The sequence below is a fragment of the Cinclus cinclus genome, chromosome 3, assembly GCF_963662255.1.
Source record: "Cinclus cinclus chromosome 3, bCinCin1.1, whole genome shotgun sequence".
NCBI classification, from domain to species: Eukaryota; Metazoa; Chordata; class Aves; order Passeriformes; family Cinclidae; genus Cinclus; species Cinclus cinclus.
This window is the reverse complement of record NC_085048.1, coordinates 71,876,296-71,897,101: the sequence shown is the minus strand read 5'-3', so window position 1 is coordinate 71,897,101 and position 20,806 is coordinate 71,876,296.

The window sequence follows — 20,806 nt, the reverse complement described above, 5'->3', positions numbered from 1 at the left end:
TTCCTTTTTCTCTCTCTCCCCTTTCACCACGTGAAACGCGCAGTGGGCTGTATATGCAAACACTGACAGATGGTGACACTCGGCTCCAGCTCAGGCAGATTAGAAAGGGAACTCAGTGTTCAAGGGACCAATTACCACTCTGTCCCCTCGGGGAAGAGCATATCAGATGTTTACTGGGGGTTAATAATAAATGAATTGAAAAAAAAAATTGCTCTTCGAACACCATATTCTGTGTATTCATGTCAGCAGGTTGTAATTAGCTAATTAAATGCTTGGACTGACAGAACGGCCCCAAGTGGGGGTTGTAACATTGCGGACTGCTCCTGAAATATGAGCAGGAAACGTCTTGGAATATGTAGGCAGGAGAACAGTTAACACCTCACATTTAATGGGAAACTTCTTCCTGCAAAGGTTACTGGGAGAGCTGGGAAGAGGACTTGGACAAGTCCTGTGTCTGAAGAGCTTGCTGCCAAAAAAACCAGGGACAGTCTGCAAGTCAGGGGGGCACACTAGATAAGGAAACAAGTAATCATGGGCTCGTGACAAGCAAGACATGGAGAAAATAAGGATAAAGCATTTAAAATTAGTATACAATTTTAATATTAATTTCAACTAGCTGATAACTCCCAGCTCCTCCTTAAAAGGGTAGAAAGCTCCATGGTGGTGGGAGAGCTAACAGGAGGCACAATCTACAACAAATATAGGTTTCCAATCATATGTGATTAGTTTGAGTCATCAAAACCAAAGCTAAACTTAAGGAACATGAAAGGCCCACCTTTAACCTCCTGAAGCAGAGGAAATGAGAAGGCACATTCTACCTCTTGGCTGCCATTCAGGTATTAGCTCATGCCTTACACCCCTGTTCTCACTGCTGGCCTTCAGAGATGAGAGCGTTTTGTACCACTGGCATGTCACCACTGCTTGTTTGCTTTCCTGGCTCCTAGTAGCAGTGGGGTTGGGTTCATGAACAGCAAGGCACCTGGCACACTATACAAATAGGGGAGCAAAATCCATGCCAAATTACAGCACAAATAATGCATCTGTCTGGAATGTATGAAAGGAGGCATTTGCAGCACTGGCAGTGAAAATGATAGTGTCTCAGGATTTTTCAAGCCCCAGGTTTCTTTGGTCTCACTTTCTAGACACAGTGCTTTGGAGGTAAAAAAATGCTTGCACAGAATCAGCCTGGAAGTGTTCAAGCCAGCCCCATAAGAATCCACACTCACTCTCAGCAGCTACATTTTGGTTGTGCAAAATGACACAAAGCATCGTGTGCCTGAACATGCAGCCTGCCAGCATGTTGTAGGTACACAGAAGTGTTCACTTGCCCTGGGGTCCTAACCAAGGACTTGATGCTACGGGAGTTTATTACAGATGAAAGTCTGTGTAGGTGAAAGGGGTGAAAAACATGCTAGAGATGCTTCCAAAATGTAAACCGTATCTACAAAACCTGAAAAATCAAGGGCAAACATACACCCTTCATTCATTACTGCATCAGAAGTTGGGGGTACACAAGGCATCTCATTTGAAAAGTTTTTTTGAGACTTGCATTAGACCATGTGTCAAGACAGGAGAAGAGCCAGCAGATGAGGGCTGCATGCTTGGTGGTGCTGGTGTACACAGGACACAGGGAGGACACACACTGCTATACCCTCTGTGTGCAAGGGGGTGCCTGCTGTAGATAGGTGTCATCTGCCTCCCAAAATCAGGAATGCTCTGATGAACTCAGGAGGTCTAACCAAACCTTTCTTTACTTCAGCTGTGATGATTTCCTCATGCCCCTGCTAGTGCTCTGTGCTCTGTGCTGTAAACATGCCCACCCAAAGAGCCTGAGAGAGGATGGCTATGATGCATTGCTGCCAGACTGAGGTGTTATGTTTGCACTATTTTGCTTGTTGATCTTCCCTTTCCTCTCTCCCCTGATGCTTATTATGATTGCAGAATAAAATCACTGCTGTGCCATGTATGCCAACCTGAAATGTCTCTGTCCCATGCTCTCCCAGTCTTCCAGGATGTCATCCAACCCTGGGAGGCAGTCTGAGAGGGCAGCTGCAGGAATAACCAGTGGTCTTTGTCTTCTGCCCCTTCTTGTGAGGAAATAAGGCAGGTTACTTTGCCCATGACTAATTTTTGAAGACTTTCCTTTGATGAGCCAGCCTCACAAAACTGCAGATTTTTAGACTTTTCTAAGGGTTTTTTAGCACTTACGTGTCAGTTAAATTACTGAAATAGCCTTTTTAATAGTATTTTGGCCATCTGGGACAAATCCATCCCTCCTTTCTAAGGCAGTAAGCTCATGGGTAACAGAAAAAGTGTAATTTAATCAGGTGGAGGCACAATCTTGGTAAAGTGAAGGCTGTTTATGGGGTTTCTCTTCCACATTTGCTGTCCATGGGCAGCCTTTGCAGCACATGGATGCTTGGAGGCAGTGGGCTCTAAGATACTCCTTCATGGAGGTGCCTTTCCTGATGCCTGTCTTGATGGCTCCAGAGGTGAGTTTGTAGTAGTCTTCCCATGCTACTACCCAAAACCTGGGAAAAAGCATGTGTTCAAAGCCACCTCTGAGCCTGCCCTGCCCTGGGTCAGCCCTGCACCCCTCCAGATGTGCAGGCTTGACAGGATGCTCTGGTCTCCAGTGAAGACAACAGGCCTGAAACTTGTGACATCAGGGCAGACCCAGCTGGTGACTGCTTTGCAAAGGGCTCATGAACTTGCCCTTGCCAGAATAACAGACTTATCTTTTGGGTTTCAGTTCCCATGTAGTCACAGTCAGAATAACCCTTTGCATTTTCCACTGGGGGAGTTTAGGAATTTTTAAAAAAACTTCAAGAACTACACCATAAGGGCAAGAAATGAACAGGGAGTAGACAACATCTGCAGGCTGGCTCCTGACCACAGAGATCAGCCATCCTGCTTCCTGCCTCCTCCCTGTCACCAGTTGCCATACAGTTACATACATAAGTGCTGCAGTATCTTGTGATTATATTTTTTGTTTTTTTAGATCCTCACTTCCTCAAGTTTGCTAGGTTCTTTCTCTGCACAGGGGTAGCACCATTTTTACATACCTGTATAACGGTTCAGGACCATAATTTACTCTTTGCAAAATGTCTCTGGACTCTCAGACTATTCCACAAACACCTACTCTACCTACTTCTACACCCATTCCAGTGGAGCAAGTGATGCTTACAATTCATCATGCTTCTGAGAGCTTTCCCCAGTCCTGGCCATATAGCTTGACTCTTTTGCAGAAATGATTTCTACAGGTGTATGTTGGCACTGTTACAGGCAGTAAGATACTTTCTGCACAAATATGCATCAGAGAATGTGTTTTTTATCACACCCACTGAGCTGCCTGTGAGAATGGAAGGAAAGCAGGCTGCACCCTCCAAGGGGGAGGAAGGCCAGGTCAGGAGGTAACAAGCTCCTGCCAGCTCCTTGTTACCAAGCTGTGACTAGCTGGTGCAGTCCTGCCCAGCCATAATATTTCAGAACTGAGTCCTCTAACAATATCAGCTACACTTTCGACTGCCATCTCAAATAACCACATATATTTATTATTTACCAGCACATGTTTTATTGGTGCTCATTACAAACCATTAATAAGGTGTCTGTTGTAATGGTAGTTGTGGAGCTAAAAAGAAGGAGGTGGAAGAAGCCTGCCCTTTGCCAATACATATGATTTCTTTGCTGGCTGTTGGGCTGCCATATATCCCATTCACAAATGACAAATGCAGGATTGTGGGTTCTGCCTCGAACACACCTGCTGTTGTCTCATTTTTGCAGGGTGCAGGGAAACATCGGTGGGGAAACCAGAGGCTGTGTGTAGCTGAGGAGCAGCTAAAGAGGTGAAAGGTGCTACCCATAGAGAAGGCCAAGGGCAGTGAGAGGAGTGATGCTCACCCAGCAGGTCCCCCAGCCTGTGCAGGCGCACTGTGTCCCCCAGGAATGCGTGTGGCACACTGTCCCTTCCCTGGCAGCCCTGGAGTTGTGTGGGGTACAGCAGCTGCCGGCAGCACGGCCGCCCCACACAGGCGGCACTCAGCTGTTTTGCATTTTGCAGTGTTTTAGGAGAAACACGTGTCTCCCCCACGGCCCCGTTCCACACAGGCACAACCACATGGGCTGTGGGACCCAGCTGCCTGGTGAGGGGCTGCTGCTGAGGAGACCCTCCCTGTCCCCATGTCCCCCTGCCTGCACTGCCCACGGATCAGGGGTGCCTTGAGGGCCTCGCTCACTGACACGGTGCTTTTCCAACTCAGACTGTAGGCTTGAAGCAAATCAAGAGAAATTCTCAGCCTTTAAACTTCCAGGTGACCCCAGATGCAGGAGTTGCAGAGGCTGAGCCCGTGCTGCGTGCGCAGCTCCTCTTCCTGCCATGGGGCAGGGGATATGGGCACCCTCTGGGTCTCTCAGCTCCCATCCCTCATCCCAAAGCAGGAAAGAGGCCATCCCAGCAATGCTTCCTTCATTGGCCTCCTGCCCAGATTTGCCTCCCCCGGGCAGGAGGAGACAGCAGTGCTGGCAAGGGACGGTGTGCAGGATGAGAGCACGCATGGCACAGGCTCAGGGCGGTGGCAGCCGCTCTGCCGGGCTCGCTCCAGGGGACAGCAACAGATGCAAGGCAGGCACTAGGAGTGGAGGCTCCCATTATTTTGGCCTTGGGCACTTTCCGAGCTTGGTGGTCTTGAGAGTCACCCAGCGTTTGGCCAGATCCCCAATGGCTTTGCACATTCCCTTTCTTTCCATGAATGAATGGTCTAATCTGGCTGGAGGGCATTGCAAGACCCAATAGCCAGTTTGCTGCACCTGCTCATCAGGGATAGAAACACCTGCCGTGGCCGGGGCTTAGCATTTAAGTGCTGCTATTTGAAGACAAATCTCGTCTTTTGTCTCTGCCTGAGCCTTCTCGCAGCTTTCCCCTCCCCCTAATAGAAAACAAAGGAAAAAAAGAAAAACTGGAAAGAAAAAAAAAAGGCTGTGATGGGTGTTTTTTTGGACAAGGCCTATTTTTCCTTCAATTTCCTAGAGAAGCCACCCTTGCTTTCCACATTAGGTGCATTGCTGGGAAATGTTATTCACACAGGCAAAGAGCGCTTTTATTTTGCTCACAGCTGTTTAGAAGGCCCATGCTGATGTTAAAATGTGGGAGCCTTGGGTGGTTTCACTCTGAAGCACTGCTGTATCGTCCTGGTACTGGCAATTAATGCTATGCAATAAACTGATGCTTTTAGTGAGAACAGATGTTCTTCCACACAGCCTCCTACCTACATTAAACCATTTTTTTTTCTTTGAGTTCCTTTCTTGTGACAACAAACAAATAATGTTGAATCAATAGCTAATGTGAGATTTACCTAATGGGGAATTAGAAGGCAATTGTGTGGTTTCTGCCAGCAAATTAGGAAGTAAGGAAATAGATTTTATCCAAGCAATGTGGATTTCTCTCTTCTTCTAAGTGAATTTACATATCTGGGTGACTAAGACTCTTGGACTGTGTATGGAAGCCTTGTTCTTGCAAGATTTGCTAATGAAGAGGCTAGAAAGATATAAAATGCACTAGATGGATTGGACAGGAACCAGCTGATACATCTCCGAAGTTAACAGAAAGCAGAAAATATCTTCCTAGTGGCTCTCAACTGTCTTCTTGAACCAAGTTCATTAGTACTTTTATCAGTGATCTGGAAGAAAAATGAAAGCTGTGTTATATACAAAGAGTGTCAGAGAGCAAAGTTTGCAAGGGAGACAGGCTTCAGGGCAGGGAGCTGGACAGAGCCATAGTCTTGAGTGGAAAACAAGGAAATGTCTATTTCCAGTGCAGCAGCAAGGGCTTCTGCCCTGCCCAAGCACCTTCCTTGGGAAAGGAAATCTGGCAATGCATCAGTCTCAGTCTGCCAGAGGACAACAAAACCTAGAGCAAGGAATTGAAATTAGGCAGATGCAAGCTAAAGGGTAGATTTACAACAGAGGACAATGAACCACTGAAATTACTTACTGAGGATTCTCTATTACCCATGATTTTCAAAACACATATTTTTCTCATCTCTTCTCCCACCTCCCCAAAGGGAAAAAAAAATAATTTACTCGATTCAGAGGACTTTTAGGTACTGTGTTACAGGGAAGATCATACAGGATGATCACAGTGGTGTTGGTTTTATAATCTGTGAATATTTGATCAGGAAACAATTTTAAGAGAAGACAAACTCCTGAAAATCTTGAGCTTATTCCATTTTGATTTATCATAAAATAATTATTGGGTACCTAAGAAGTATGGAGGGAAGGCTAATTCACTTCTTTCTGAGGTATTTCTTGGGCAGTCATAACATCATGTTAAATAAATGAAGATAAGAATTAGGCCCAGTATAAGAAGAGGCTCATGAATACACTGATGGTCAACTTACAAGCTTCTGTACATTGTGAGAGAAATGAGAAAACAGACGGTTAACTTTTTGGGAATAGATCCCAATAAAAGAAGAGCAGAAGATCCTGTGTTCATCTGCACAATAAGCTGAACTTGCCTTAGGGCACAGACCAATTGCTAGAAGGTTTAAAAGAATTTTTTTCCCGTAGTTATCTTAGGCTGAGTGATGTGGACTCCATTAATTCCTTGAGAGGCAGGAGAAGCCCACTTTAGTTCACTAGGAGCTTAGCCTAAGTCTGCTTTTTGAAAGACACCAAAAGTTTTGTTAAGAATTTCAATCAGCTGAGTCCTCATACAGTTTTATATAGTGGTGCCCTTGATTTCTTTGTGATCCTGGTATTCCTGCAGCTAAAGGATGAGGGACTGCCCACGGGGAGTAAGGTTTGGTTTGGCACCTTCTGTTGTTGCCTTTGCCCGGAGCATCTAGTGGGAGGCTGCTGCTGGAGGTACGATGTCAGCTGTGATGTGATCTGGCAGAGGTTTGACTGCTATAAATTCCCTTGGCTGTTGCCTCTCAGAGGCTATACCAGAAAAAAAAGAACAAAACATAAAACAAAGTAAAGATCAGAGACATCTCTACTTACATGTTCTTAGCAGTACAGAGAGAATATCTTAATTATCTTTTGCCTGTGAGATTAATCATACAGAACTGTTGTCCTTTCCACTGCCTGTGAATTTAAAATAGTGCTGTCTCTTAGAAAATACTTCAAAGGAAAAGAAATTTGCCCATTGCTCTACCTAGTTATGCCTGTATCTTTGTCCTCCACATGGCATCACTCCTTTTCCAGCAACATGGCAGTGGAATGGGTTGTATTCTAGACACATAGTTCACAATGCAGCCCACCGTGCCATAAGGACACAAGCATGAATTTCGGTGCAGCTCAGGTGTGAATTCAAGTTATGCTGCTTTTTTTTTTTTTTTTTGTACACTGTGTCAGGCTAGTTTAATTCTCAATTAGCAGCTAAAAGCCAGCAAGAAAAAGTGTCAATGGCTTTGAAGCAGATGATTCTATCCTTGTAACTTATCACAAAATGTTACTGGTTACAGTGAGGTGGGTGGAAGTAAAGCTACCGCAGGTGTTTCCCAGTGAATCAGACAGGTGGAGGTAAATAGAGGACAGAGGGCTCCCCTGTCCTGGGGAGTGAAAAGGGTTCTGTGCTGGGGAGGGTAGTGCCTTGGCTGAAGGAAAGATATGCCTGCTTTTATCTGTGACATTATCTTCATGAAATCAACAGAACAAGGTTCTTGGCTCCAGTAATAAGGAAAGAAGTCTGAGTGCTTGAGGACTATACTGCATAGTGAAGATTTAAGGAGGGCAGAGGCTGTAGGATCAGAGTTTGCAAGCTTGCCAAGGGACAGAAGTGAATTACTTGCAGGGATCTTGGGGGGGGGAAAAAGTGTCTTAAAAGTGGATTTTGTTTGGGTTTTGGAAGATGTTTTGGGGGTTTTCAGCTTGAGCTGTCCTCACAGGGATAGCTCTGAGCCCGCCAAATTGACGGGTCTTTTTCCCCTGAAATGGAAAAGTGCCTAAGATAAAAAACAGTGGAAAAGAGGGTGTGCTTTGAAAACGGGAGAAGAGGGAACAGAAAGGGACATACTTCCTGAAACTTTCAAATAATGTGTTCTCTCTTCTCCATAGCCAGAGAAGGTGAGCCTGTTCAGCTCTTTAGCTCCTAGTGTTTCCCCACTGGTTAGGGGTGAGAGCTATAGGCAAGATGAAATGAGTTGAGTGTGATGTAATTCACTCTATTTCTGTGGGTGCTCCAGGAGAGAGACCTGTATGAACAGTATATATACTGTTTTTACATATATATAGATATTTATACATATATATATATATACACACCTGTATAGCCAGTGTAAAGCCTTTCTGTACTGTCCATTGAAGCAATCCCTTTCCCATGCATTATTCCCTGCTAGAAGTCTCACTGGTATACTGTGGTGGCTTTTTTTCCTAGCTTAAGAGGCAATTTGTAATTAGCTTTCCTCTACCATGCTCCCTCTCTGCCAAAACAAACTTGTCAATAAAAGCCTGATGTTTAGATGCAAAAAAGATGTACATTTAATTAAATGCGAAGTTGTTTTGTGAGAATGGAACATGTGAAGAAGCCACTAAACAGCATCACACAGAGTGCAGAGCTGGAAGCAAATGTTTGAAGAAAAGGAACAGTGTGGATATTATGATTTCAAGCCACAAACATTGTAGCAGTAAAGCAAATTGTAAAGCAAGCAATTTCTGGATAGTTAAAAAAAAAAAAATAGCTGCTAGTTGCATCAAATTAAGCCCTGAGAAAAATCTTCATAAAACTTGAGAGCGCTGAGCTTGAGATGTACGTAGAGTGAAGCAAATCCGGTGTGTGAGGTCCTGTGGGATTCCATGTGTGATGTGTGTTATGAGAAGGCTCGATTTCCAAGTCTTCATTAGCTTTGCTAAACAAACACGCATTCTTGTTAAACATTTCTCCTGAGATGACAACTATTGACAATTCATCTTCCTGAAGCATACGACAGTTATCAAACAAATAGTTGACACTTTGCAAAGTTTCCATTATTCTCTGGTTGCTGAAGAAGCTGGAGGATAGATCAGGGCACTTGGCATTGGGAGCACTTTAGCAGTTAATGCTTTGCACAAAATTTGTTAAGTGTAGAAACTCCACTCAAATGCCAGAAGTGTTGATTCTGTGGAAACATCATTTTGCAGCCTGCTGTTAAAATCAGGGGAGATTCATGCTTGCTGGGAAAGCCACGACATCAGCAGCAGTTCAGTATTGTGAAAGCTAATGTTAGGAGTCATGTTCATTTAGGCTTGTTGGGTATTTCACATGCTTTTCATCTCATGGTTCTAAAGGAAGACAATGCAGACTGATTGCTCATTTCTGTACCATCTTCAAATGTGCACGCAAGAGGCTCCATTTGGATCTCTGTAAGGAGGAGGATGCTGTTGTGAAACTTACCTAGCTCTGACATGGTGTTTCATTAACCTGAAATCAGCACAGCATGTGCACAACAGTGAGGACAATAAAGCTAATTTTCTTACTTTGAGAGAATCATATAAAACTTCTCAAAATTAGAGAAGCTTAAATCCCCCTCAAAAATGAGATAAAACATAAAACAGCTGACAACAAAAAACAAATCATTAAGAGATGTTATTTCCAAAAAAAAAACCAAAAACCAACTAAAACCAAGCTACAACTAACAGCCACTATATTTGGGTGGAACACCGAAGCAGAACCATAGTCAACAACAATACAATCAAGACAATAGTCACTGCGTGAGAATACAGTTGCTAGTGTTGGGGAAAACTTGTTTTCCAAGGAAAGCAGAAAGAAAAGAGAAGTACTGGAAAAAATTTCTCTTTGGTCATATCAGCTAAAAATGCTATTTATGGAGTAGAGAAACATGTTGAATAATTTACTTAACTTACAATTTTTTTGTACTCAGTTGTCTAAGCTGAAACACAGCCATGGGAAGTTTTCCTTTTTTCTTCTTTTTAGACTGCAAATCAGAGCTGAAGATAAACAGCCTTCAAATTGCCTCTTGCTAAGCACAAACAATTACAGCAAGATAGACAAATAAAAGTGTATGCATGAAAGTAGTTTAATTTAATACACGGTGGTATATACAATCTATCGAAGATTGCTGTCTCAACACCATTTTCCATTAGAACAAAAAACCTGAAAATGTTGTTGGTTCATTGCTATTTTTCATCGGCACTATTGAAATCCTGGCTGGAGGGACCTCCAGAACCCCTGGCAGGGATCCATTTCTGGTCCCTTGAGGCTGTGGGCTTGCCTGACCCTGTGTTTAAATATTAGTGAGGGGCATTTCGGTCTCACAAACTACCCTGCTCCAACATGTATCCAATGACTGTACCAAACAAGTCTATTATGCCTTTTTAGTTATTATGTTTTTTCTCTCTGCATTGCTTTTATCTCCTTTGTTGCCTCATAATGCAGTTAATCTTGTCACAGTGCCAGAGGTGATTGAGGAATGGCTGATCTTTCTCATTAAAACAACAACCCCTTTATATACAGGGATGTTCTCCTTGTAGCACTTTTTACTCTCTCTCCTCCCTGGGAATGCAAACCTATTTCTGTCAATCTCTCCTTGAAGCCTTCTGTGATGCCTCAGCTTCGTTAATTTTGTCCTGCTTTCTAGTAACAGAACCCAAACCCAGGCTCACTACCCAACCGAGATCTCAGAAGCATTTGAAATAAATATTTTCAATGGCTGTTATAGGACAAAAGTGTTATCCAGTCAAGATTGTGGTTTTTCACTTTCTGAAAAAAAAATTGCCAGAGATGACATGGTGCTGCTTGCTCAGTTTGAGGCATGCTGTGATTAGCAGGTGTTTTCAGCAATGCTACTGCTTACCCAGTCTGCACACTTAAATAATTTTTTTTCCTGTTTCCAACAGACAACATGACATGACTATCGAGGGAGGAGCTGACATGTGGTTCACACGAGCCAAAGCAAGCTACCTCTCACCACCTCTTAATCTCTGCATTTTGCATCCTAGTTTACAATGACACCAGTAGCAGTGACCCTGTGCAGCAGCACTGGTGTTACTGGGAGGGCTGTGTGGGCTGCCTGGGCTGTGGTGGTGGTTTCCAGCTCTTGCTGACACTCAGTATATCAGGAACCATAAGATGCAGAAAGCCTCAGGTGCCCTGTGACACTGGAGCAGGGTGTTGGCCCCCTGCTTCCCCCTGACCCCAGATCCTGCCTAAAGGCTGTGTGTGCAGCGGGTACTTGGCTGTACTGGCCCTGTAACCCTTGGCTTTCTCCTCGTTGTGTTGCTGTGTGCTGCTTGCCCCTACCCCGAGCTGGTGCTAAGGGCATCACCGCTCTGTTTCCACACTGGTAGCTGCATTGAGGCATGCAGGGAAGCCACATTTCTCTCTCATTCTGCACCACAGACATGACATAATGTGTTAAAAGGCAGATATAACCACAAGAGAATTTTTTTCCTGTGGTCAAGGGATAAAACCACAGCTACCAGTGGTTTTGCTGCAAGTACAACAATTGTCAGGCAGGAGATTACACCACAATATGGGGCTTGCACCCCAGGCTCCTCATTCAAGTTTTCTAGGAACATATTGCCAAGATTCCTTTAGGGTGGCTCCCTCCCCAGTTCTGGACACCCTTGTGCCATGTCTGTTATTACTGCAAAAGGTTCAGACCCAGCCCTGTCCCAGCCAGTCAGTCCTGATACAGCAATGGCTCAGTGTTTCAGGGCTGGGAGAAAGCTCTGGCTGCAGTTTCAGCCTGGTCAGGAACCCCAGAGGCACTTTGTCAAGTGCACCATCAGACACAGCTGTTTGCTGCTGAGGAGCAACCACTACCCTGTACACAGAGGCATGGAGTTACAGGCTGGCTTGGGTTGGAATGACCATACATTAAATTATTTCTTCTTGCAAAGACTTTTCCAGCAATTTCAGGCATGCTGCCTCCTCCATCTGCCCATTCCTTTTTCATTCCTGCCTAAACCAGCACAAGACATGTTGCTCAACTCAAAAGGAGCCACAGCATCACTACTAGCCCAACCCCCAAAAGCAGGACTGGCAGCAAAGGCCTGAAGGCATCCAGGGCAGGATGCAGAGAGCAGAGCCAGCCTTTTTGTTTGCCCATTGCTGAGGTGGTCCCCTGGCATCTGTGACCCTGAGCCAAACCTGCAGACCTGAGCATCTAGGAGATGCTGATGCTTGTCAGCTTAGGGTCTTCAACACTCAAAGCTTTTTTACAACCAATCTGCCATCTGTGAGCATAAATGGGGAAAGAAGAAAGAAGGGATCTGCTCCTGCTGTTCCCTCAGGAAAGCCAGTAGATGAGTGTGCCAGGTAGCATGAAGGGATGTCTTTATGCTCAAAAAATTATCCTGGGAATCTCACCCTCGTGTTTCTGTAGCGCCCACCTGTTAAATACACATCTGTTGTGTATCAGGTATGCATCCCACAAAAATCCCCACCTGCTGTTGTGGGGACTGTTGCTGCTCATCCTTTCTGAATGTCATTGATTCCACCACCTGAGAAACCATGAAGACTAAGTACAAAACTGGGTGGCACTGCGGCCGGACCAACAGAGGACAAAAAGGCAATCTCTGGCCCCAAAAAACTAAAACTCCAACAGGGAGCAGCACAAAGGGACAGACAGAGAGGGGCCAGAGGTGGGCCACATTCCCCGCTCTGTCTCCCCCTTCTCTGCCCCCACCAAAAACTTGCTGAATAATGTTCCAGTGAGAGGTTAGGGACCAGGGAAGGAATAGTTCCTCAGGGTCTTCAGCACCTCTCTGCATGGCAACTTTTTATAAAGAAATGTTTTAATGCTGAAAAGCAAACAAAGCCAAAAATATGTCTCATTTTCAGTATTTCATGATTGAAATCTTAAACATTATGAGCATGAGATTTGCCAAACACAGGTCTCAGCCCGAGTAGATTTTTTTTCTGCTGTACAAAATAAAATGTCTGGAAGCTGGTAATCTTGCATTGATCTAATTTAAAAAAATATATCTGAATATTTGTTTCAAATCCTTTTGTGCTACTTAAACTTATTAAATATGGATAGTGGTCTTTTAAACAGAAAATTAAGTAAAACAGTGGGAGATTTAGTCTGACTGCTGTGCACGTTTAAAAGAAAATGCCCTGCATGTTTAAAAGAAAAACACATTTAGGCACTGTGACATTCAGTTTTTAAGAAACCCTGTTTAATTATATTTTCCCTAATTAAGGATTTCATTATAGGGGATCACATGATTTAATTATATCAATACCCCAAAGACCTGATTGTGAACATAAAATGTGGATTAAAAGGATGCCTCATCACTTAATTACCTGCTAGATTGGAACAGATCCACGTTGTAGGTCAAAAGGGACATAAAATGCAGGCTTCTGCCTCCCTCTTTGTTGTGTGTGAAGGGCTCTGTGCATGGGGAGAGAAGGAGGGGGGAGCACTCTTATATCTGTGCAGGGAGTGACAATTATCTGTGAATACTTTTCCAAGCATATATTGAGATGGTTGGATGGATGGATGGATGGATGGATGGATGGATGGATGGATGGATGGATGGATGGATGGAGATAGATAGATAGATACATAGATAGATAGATAGATACATAGATAGATAGATAGATGCATAGATTTTAAATTATTTATATATTTTAAATTTTTAGCAAGTCTGTAATGGAGGTGAGCTGCATATTTCGGTTTACAGACTAATGGAAGCCTGTGTATTTCTTCTCAAAATGTAAGGTCTTGTCTTTCAGAAGGAAAATGTCAGCAGTTGGAAATCTTAGGCTGGGCTTTAGGCTGTCCCAAAGTGAGCAGATGGACACCCAGTGCTGCAGCAGGGACTGTCGGGGCTGTCTCTCCCCGTGTCCAGTCAGCATGAGGCCCCTGGAGTGGCTGCACTTCTGGAGGTTCCCCACCACTGATTAATGGGGCTGATACGGGGGATGGAGGGGACGAAATCTTTTGGGACATCAGTACAAAGCCAAGGGACAAATATTAACCTGCCCAAACCTTGCTTATCACACACCTCTCTTCCACACCCTCTGACCAGCTCCCAGCCACTGCTCCCAGGAATAGGCTTTGGCAGGGAGCACTGAGCACATCAAGGTGGTGAACCTGCATCAGTCACTATGGTATAGCTTTTCTTCTGTCATTCAAAATGCCTTCTCGCTTCCCACAACCCTTACAAGCTCCTACCTATTTCAAAGCTAGGAATCTGGCCCTTGTACCCAATACTCCCAAAGTACAGAGCAAATTCTGTCAGTATGAAAAGGTCCCATGGGGGCCAGGTGCAATTTTATCAGAGCACATGGCAGCACTGCATGCTGTGGACTGAACCACTTTCAACCCCCACTACAACATAGCTCCCCACAGCTTTCTAAGGGTGTTGAAGGGTTGCCAGATATCCACATAAGGTTAGGGTTTTCTCCTTCAACATGCTCTAGCAGGTATCCTGCTTTTTCCCAGTACCCTCAGGGCCAGCAGACTCTGGTAGGTACAAATGGAGCAGCAGATCCATGGTTACATTGGTGCTTCAAACATTGCAGTGTCCCAAAAGCCACCTTTGTTTATATCCAATCTTGACTCTGATGGGGAGAGTGACTCTTGAAAGAAGTACTTCAAGGCCTGGAAAGAGAGGGCTGGTCTGGAAACAGAGGGCAGAGTGCTCCTTTTCCTAGGAAAGACATCCTCAGGGACATGGGAGTGGGTGATCCCTTAAGCATGGGGACAGCCTTCAAAATGTCCCTTTGCTCTCTGGGGGCAGCCTGGTGGCTGAAGCACATTCTCAGATGAAGTTCTGCAAGTGCTGCTGCAGTGGTGGGGTTACTGCCTGGTACAAGATAAGAAATCAAATCCCGTGCCCAGTTTGGGTAGCAAGGCCAGGTAAGAACAAGGTCTCTTAAAACTACTAACAGCTGATGCTGATACATCCCAAGGACCTTCTACAGTGTTTCCAAGGGTACAAGGGAGGATACAGAACTGGATGGTCCAGCTGTTCAGGGCTATTCCAAACCAAGCAACTCTGGCACCTCACCATGGAGTGACAAAAATCTGCACCCCAAAGCAAGGCCAGTATCTTGGATACTGCCAGCCCTGTAGATAGTGCCATCCTGTCCTGCCATTGCTGGGGACAGCCACCCTACTCTGCCTGCCCCCTGGGCACAGCCCAGGACATGACCACCCTGACCCGCCTGCCTCTGGGCATATCCTGAAGGAGGCTTTGTGCACACACTGTGGCAATGTGCCTGGGCCATGAGAAGCAAGGGAGCACATCCAACTGTTAAATTATCATCTGCAAGTGGTACAGTGCTATGGGATAAAGACCCATTTCTTTTACTTTGATTTGATCTCATTTTCCTAGGCAGGGAAATGCCCCAGTGACAGTATCACTGCAGATGGCATCACAAAGCCCTAGCTAGTACCAAGTGAGTTGGCACAGTCAGATTATCATGTTTGAGTTTGTGTCTGTCTTTTCTTTTTTCCCTGCTTTACTGTGCTAATAGCATTTCTATTACTGTATAGGCTTCAGTCAGCTCCTTCAAAAGGACAGAGACCAATATAAAAAGTAAATTTCATTATCACCAGTGAAAAGGATGGGTCACAGAAAAAGCTAAATGATGCTAGTCTATAATTCTTTCTTTCTTTCTCCCTCCCTCCCTCGCTCTCTCTTTCTCATCTGGGCTTAAAGGGAGACTGGAATTGAAGTGGCAGGGTCTCCAGAGCAGTACTGCAGAGCAGTGCTGCTTAATGGGGCAGCTGGTAGAGAGAGCTTAGCACATGTTTCCTTTGCAGTTTTCATCTTCATACTTCACAGGGCCTAGGGACTGATTGATGGAATTCTTTTTTTTTTTTTTTAACATAGCTTTCTTGAGGCCTAGAGGCTGCCACACTGAACATATGTCCACATATTCCCTTGGGCAGTATTTAAATGTGTGCATCCATGTGACTGTATTTGTTTAGTGTGTGCTCCCACTGATCTAATGGGACCTTTCCCATGACCCATTGCTTCCCTAAGTTTGCCACTTGCTGCTGTCAGGCGAGAGAGGCTTTAACTTGGATGGCTGTAGCTGTAAATTAATGGGACTTTTTTCTTTCCCCTTTCAATCCTTTCGACTGAACCCTCTTGCTGATGGATCATCTAATGCAGTTTAGTTGAGAACCCTTCCTCGTGCTGTTAAAAAAGCCAAACCTAAACAGACCCCATCTGTTGCAATCCTATGTCTATTTATGTGAATGCAAAATTTGTTGGGCTTCTTTCTGCTTATTAATAAGCCATCCCCTGAGAACAAAATCCATTATTGGAAAACTCCCAGTAAGATGTGCATTGCTTGCTACACTGGATACTTTTAATGCTAAAATTTCTTTGGAACAAGAAAAGCAGTGGTTGTACATTGCACTCACTTTCCATTGGGGAAAACATACAATTCTGCATCATATTTAGTGTCCTCCAGGTAAGCATCTCAGTAAAATACAAATTGGAATACAACAATCTTTAATATATTTCCAGCATGCACAATCTGCTTGAATAACATCCAACACTGCTCAGAGGAGTTTAGAAGCAGATTATTTAGATTTTCCCAATTTTTTGTGTGTGAAAGCCTGATTATATTCTACCTTTGGTCTGTCTTTCTTTTTCAGCAAAAAGCCTGCAAACTCCACAGAAAGACACAAGTACAGGAGGTGTTTGAATGGGTTCAGGAACTGTGGCTGACTAAAAGCCTTTAAAACTATGTAAATATTCCACAAGCAGCATTTGCACATATTTAAGGCAGTGCTAGGAAATCACGTGATGCAAGCAAAATACATAGAGAATGTAAATCAAAAACAGATTAATTCTATTGTCTTCTAGATCTCCTGTTCAAGAGTGGAACTTTCCTGCCCAGCACCATTCCTGCCCTAAAGAGCTTAAGGAAAACCTTGGAGGGCTGAGAGCTGCAAGGGACTGCCCCCACCTCCCTGCCAAGCTGCACATGGAGAACACCTCCTCCAGCCTTCTGGCAAACGCCCACAGGGTCACACCACACCAAATCCTGCCCAAGGTGAGACTGAGACAAGCCCTCCATCCCTGTGCCATAGGCATGGCATGGGCTGGGCTACTTTTTCCAGCACTCTCCACAGGAATCATACCAGGAGCCAAGTACTGCATATGAAATTCACGCTGGACTTTCAAATATCACTTGTGAATCTAAACTCGGCTATGCCTTTTATACTGACATAGGCTGGGGAAGAAATTAGCCAAAGAACAGTAGTAAATACAAAATGCAGAGTGTTTGTTAAATACTGTATTTTCTATTATATAAAGAATAGTTTTACCAGGAATATCAGTGAGAAATGTATCATGGAATGAGAAACAACGCCAGAGAACTCAGTCATCCTAAGCCTAAATTGACTTTCCTTAGAAAAATTATTTACTAAACAAAAATGCAGCCTTCAGGTTATCTCAGGGTCTGACAGATGACTACATGTTATTATACATATGGTAAGTGGTACTGTAAGAGATGCTGTCATGTGAACTTGTGTTCAGTTATTAACCACTGGTGCTTTTGTCCATTTCAAAAGAAAGAATAAGGTGATGGATTGTCTTTTTTACCCCTTCCAAGAAAATATTTATATTCCAGTTGATTTTTAGCCTTGCTTTCCCTAGTCTCCTGAGCAGTGCTTCTGCTGGAAAATACTTTGGAAATAGGTGACTTGTTTAGCACCCTGGTTTTGCTATAGTTTTATGGTTTGTTTTGGTATTTTTAATTCTTTGTTTCTAGGATACTGACCCCAGGAGTTTAGCAGGCACTATTGTATATACAGGGTACGTGTCACCATCCTCCCACATTGCTGTCCTCAAGGAGTCAGGGCTGGTTGGAGATGGCAGTGGTGTGTGTAAGTTGGAAGCTTTTACTCAGAAAACCTTAAAGGTACATTCCAAACAGAGCTATAATGTTTTCTTGAGACAGGAAGAAAAGTTTGAGCAGCTATACCCTAGCTGGATTTTCATCTATAACTCAACCAAAGAAACAAAGCATGGTCTCCTGCTGGTTGTAAAATAAGATTACTTGGTAGCATGAAAAAGGAAACAGACTTATACCCTTCAGTATGTCTGCGGTGATTTTTTTTTCAAAATGACACCATAAAATAAGAAAATTAATTACTAATTTCATCAACACTTTAGCCCTTGTTGTTAAATCTGAATAGCTGCTTAAAAATTTGGCTACCTAAACTTTGTTGTCTAAAAGTTGATTAGTTAGGTAAACCCTGTCTCCTATAAGCCTATGTTGATTATGTTAATGAGAGTAATCAAATTTAAACTCTTGCTCACATCTTATATGAACCATTCCATTATCTGGCACCAGGTTATTCAATTTAGATTTTTAATGTAGAAGCAACATAAAATTCTTTCCCAATTCATCAGAGCATCACCTGTGCATCAAGATTATTTTAAAAAAATCATGGTGAGTGAAGTGATCTTGGGTCACTCCTTTGATAACCCTTGAATCTATCTGAGCTTCTTCTGTAGTATCTATTGCTGAATAGCTTTCATAATCACCCTTGAAACAGAAAAGAGTTCTGGTTTTGAAATTTCTATATCATCTGAATTTTTGCCAAAATAATCCACTTTTCATTAATATAAGATGATGAAAAATGTTGCACTTAATGTTCTAAATGTTTACAAGGGGCCTTCTCAATTGCTTGGATTATGAAGGAGAAAATACTTTTCCAACAGCTAGAGAAGCTGCTACATTTTTAATTTTTAAATAAAATTTACTTCCTCATCTTTGCACCAAAGTATTTCTGGTGCTTTTTCTTTTGTAAAACAAATAGCACTTTTCAAATGAAGCTACACCATATGTGCTGCATGTGGAGAAGTGCTGGGGATGCTGAGGTATGGGAGCTGATGCTGAGATGAAGAGTTGACCCACCAGTGAGTACCTACAACCTACACCCTGAGACCCCTTCTGCTCACCAAGGACACTGCAGGCCTTACAGCCCCCATGTTAGCTTCACCTCTCAAGTGCTTTTTTTTTTTTTTCACTGTCACATGGCAATCATCAGTTTTCAATCACCTTTTCTGATCCATTAAAAACGTGGCTCCATCCCACTTTCTTTCACTACACCTACATGCATTTTGCTAATTTTTAACTTTTTTGTTAACCTGAAATCTCTTCTGTGGAATTGAACACAACTGGGATACGAGAGCACAAGGATCCATCAGTGCTGCTGGAGTCTATGTCAGTCTCTGATGCGGTGTTCCTGTAATTCTGCCATATTTATTTTGTGTGATGTCATCTGTGCAATGCAAGGTCAGCAAGATCAGAAATAACCCTTTCTTAGGCTTTGTTTTTTGTTTTTTTTTTGTTGTTGTTTTTCTTTTTCTTTTTCTTTTTTTTTTTTTTAATGCTAAGTGAAATTTGCCTTTCCTCAAATCCACTTCTTTTGGGTCCATTTCAGGAATTAGGTGTTCTTTGCTGCTAGCTGCTATGACCCCACTGTTCACTGTCCACAGCCATCTCCTTCCTCTCTGCTGAGCTTGCCAGTCATTTTTGTAGCCTTGATTTTACATCCCAGCTCTGTTTAGGTGCCCCTTGCTAAACTAAGGGCGGATTTGCAAACATTACCTGGTCACTGTGGAGGAGGATAGACACAACTGCTAAACTCAAATCCCAGTTTCATCAGACAGTGGCTTGTTAAGAGTTGTGAAATGCTCAGAACCATGAAGTAAGCCACAGCAGAGCATTACAATTTAGTTCAGATGCAACTGGTGTGATCTTCTTTTGGCTTTCTGTGAGGAAATTGTCATTTCTGAAACAGAGAAAACCTGCTTTCCCCTCAGTAGTGGATAACTTTGCTCTGTTTTTGCGTAAGTGAAATACAAAATATAATGGGAGTGCTGATCGTAATAAGGCAAGAAAAGTAACTCCTCTGTGCTGAAGGTCTCAGCTGGAGTGCTGTATCCAGACTGGGGCACCACTCTTCAAGAGGGATGTGGACCAACTGGAATCAATCCAGGAACAGCGATGAGAGAGCTTAAAAACATAACCTATGAAAGAAGGCTGAAAGAACTGAGGTTGTTTAGACTAAGAGGACTAAGAGGAGATGCAATAACATAAATGCAGTTATGTAAGTGGTTGCTACAAAGAGGGAGGAAATAAACTCTTCTCTCTTCTCTTGACTGTGGACTAGAAAAGAAAAAGGGGCTCTAGTGGAGAATTGTAGATGGATATAAACTTGACCTTCTGGTGGAGCATTGGGCTGAATTTGTAGGAGACTGTCTGAGCAGTGGGGAAAGGGGAAAATCCATGGCTCCAATTGTCCCTCACCAGTGTAGTCCACACCTGTAAATGTAACATGTTTGACCAAAAACAGAGAAGGAGCCTGAGGCTGGAAGGAATGATGACAGTCAGGCCAGCTGTGGGGAGAAACAAAATGTTTGTTTGGACAATTTGCATCTGTTGCTTTTTTTAACCGGATAAGAGAGTACACTATGTAATATACACACACCAGCCTCACTTACCAACAGAGACTTAAAATATTTATATCACAGACAAACAATGCCAAGGAACTCCCCTACAAATGCAGTGGTTTAATAAACACAGCACTGTAATGTAGCATTTATCTTTATTATATATAATCAGCTGTTGTTATTACTTGGGTAGAAATAATGTCAAACTGAGCCAAGGTAAGATGGGAAGGTTGGAAGGTTCCCATTTCCCCAGTCACAGACATACACACCTTTTTAGCTTTTGCAAGTACAAATGGCCTTTAAGACTGTGTGAGGCACAACAAAGAAATTCTTGCTGTGGCCCCGCAAAGGACTGGGCATCTCAGACCTTTTGAGGTCTCACACAGCAGATAGCTCCTCTCCTTGGTCTCCATCAATCTCATGGAACACT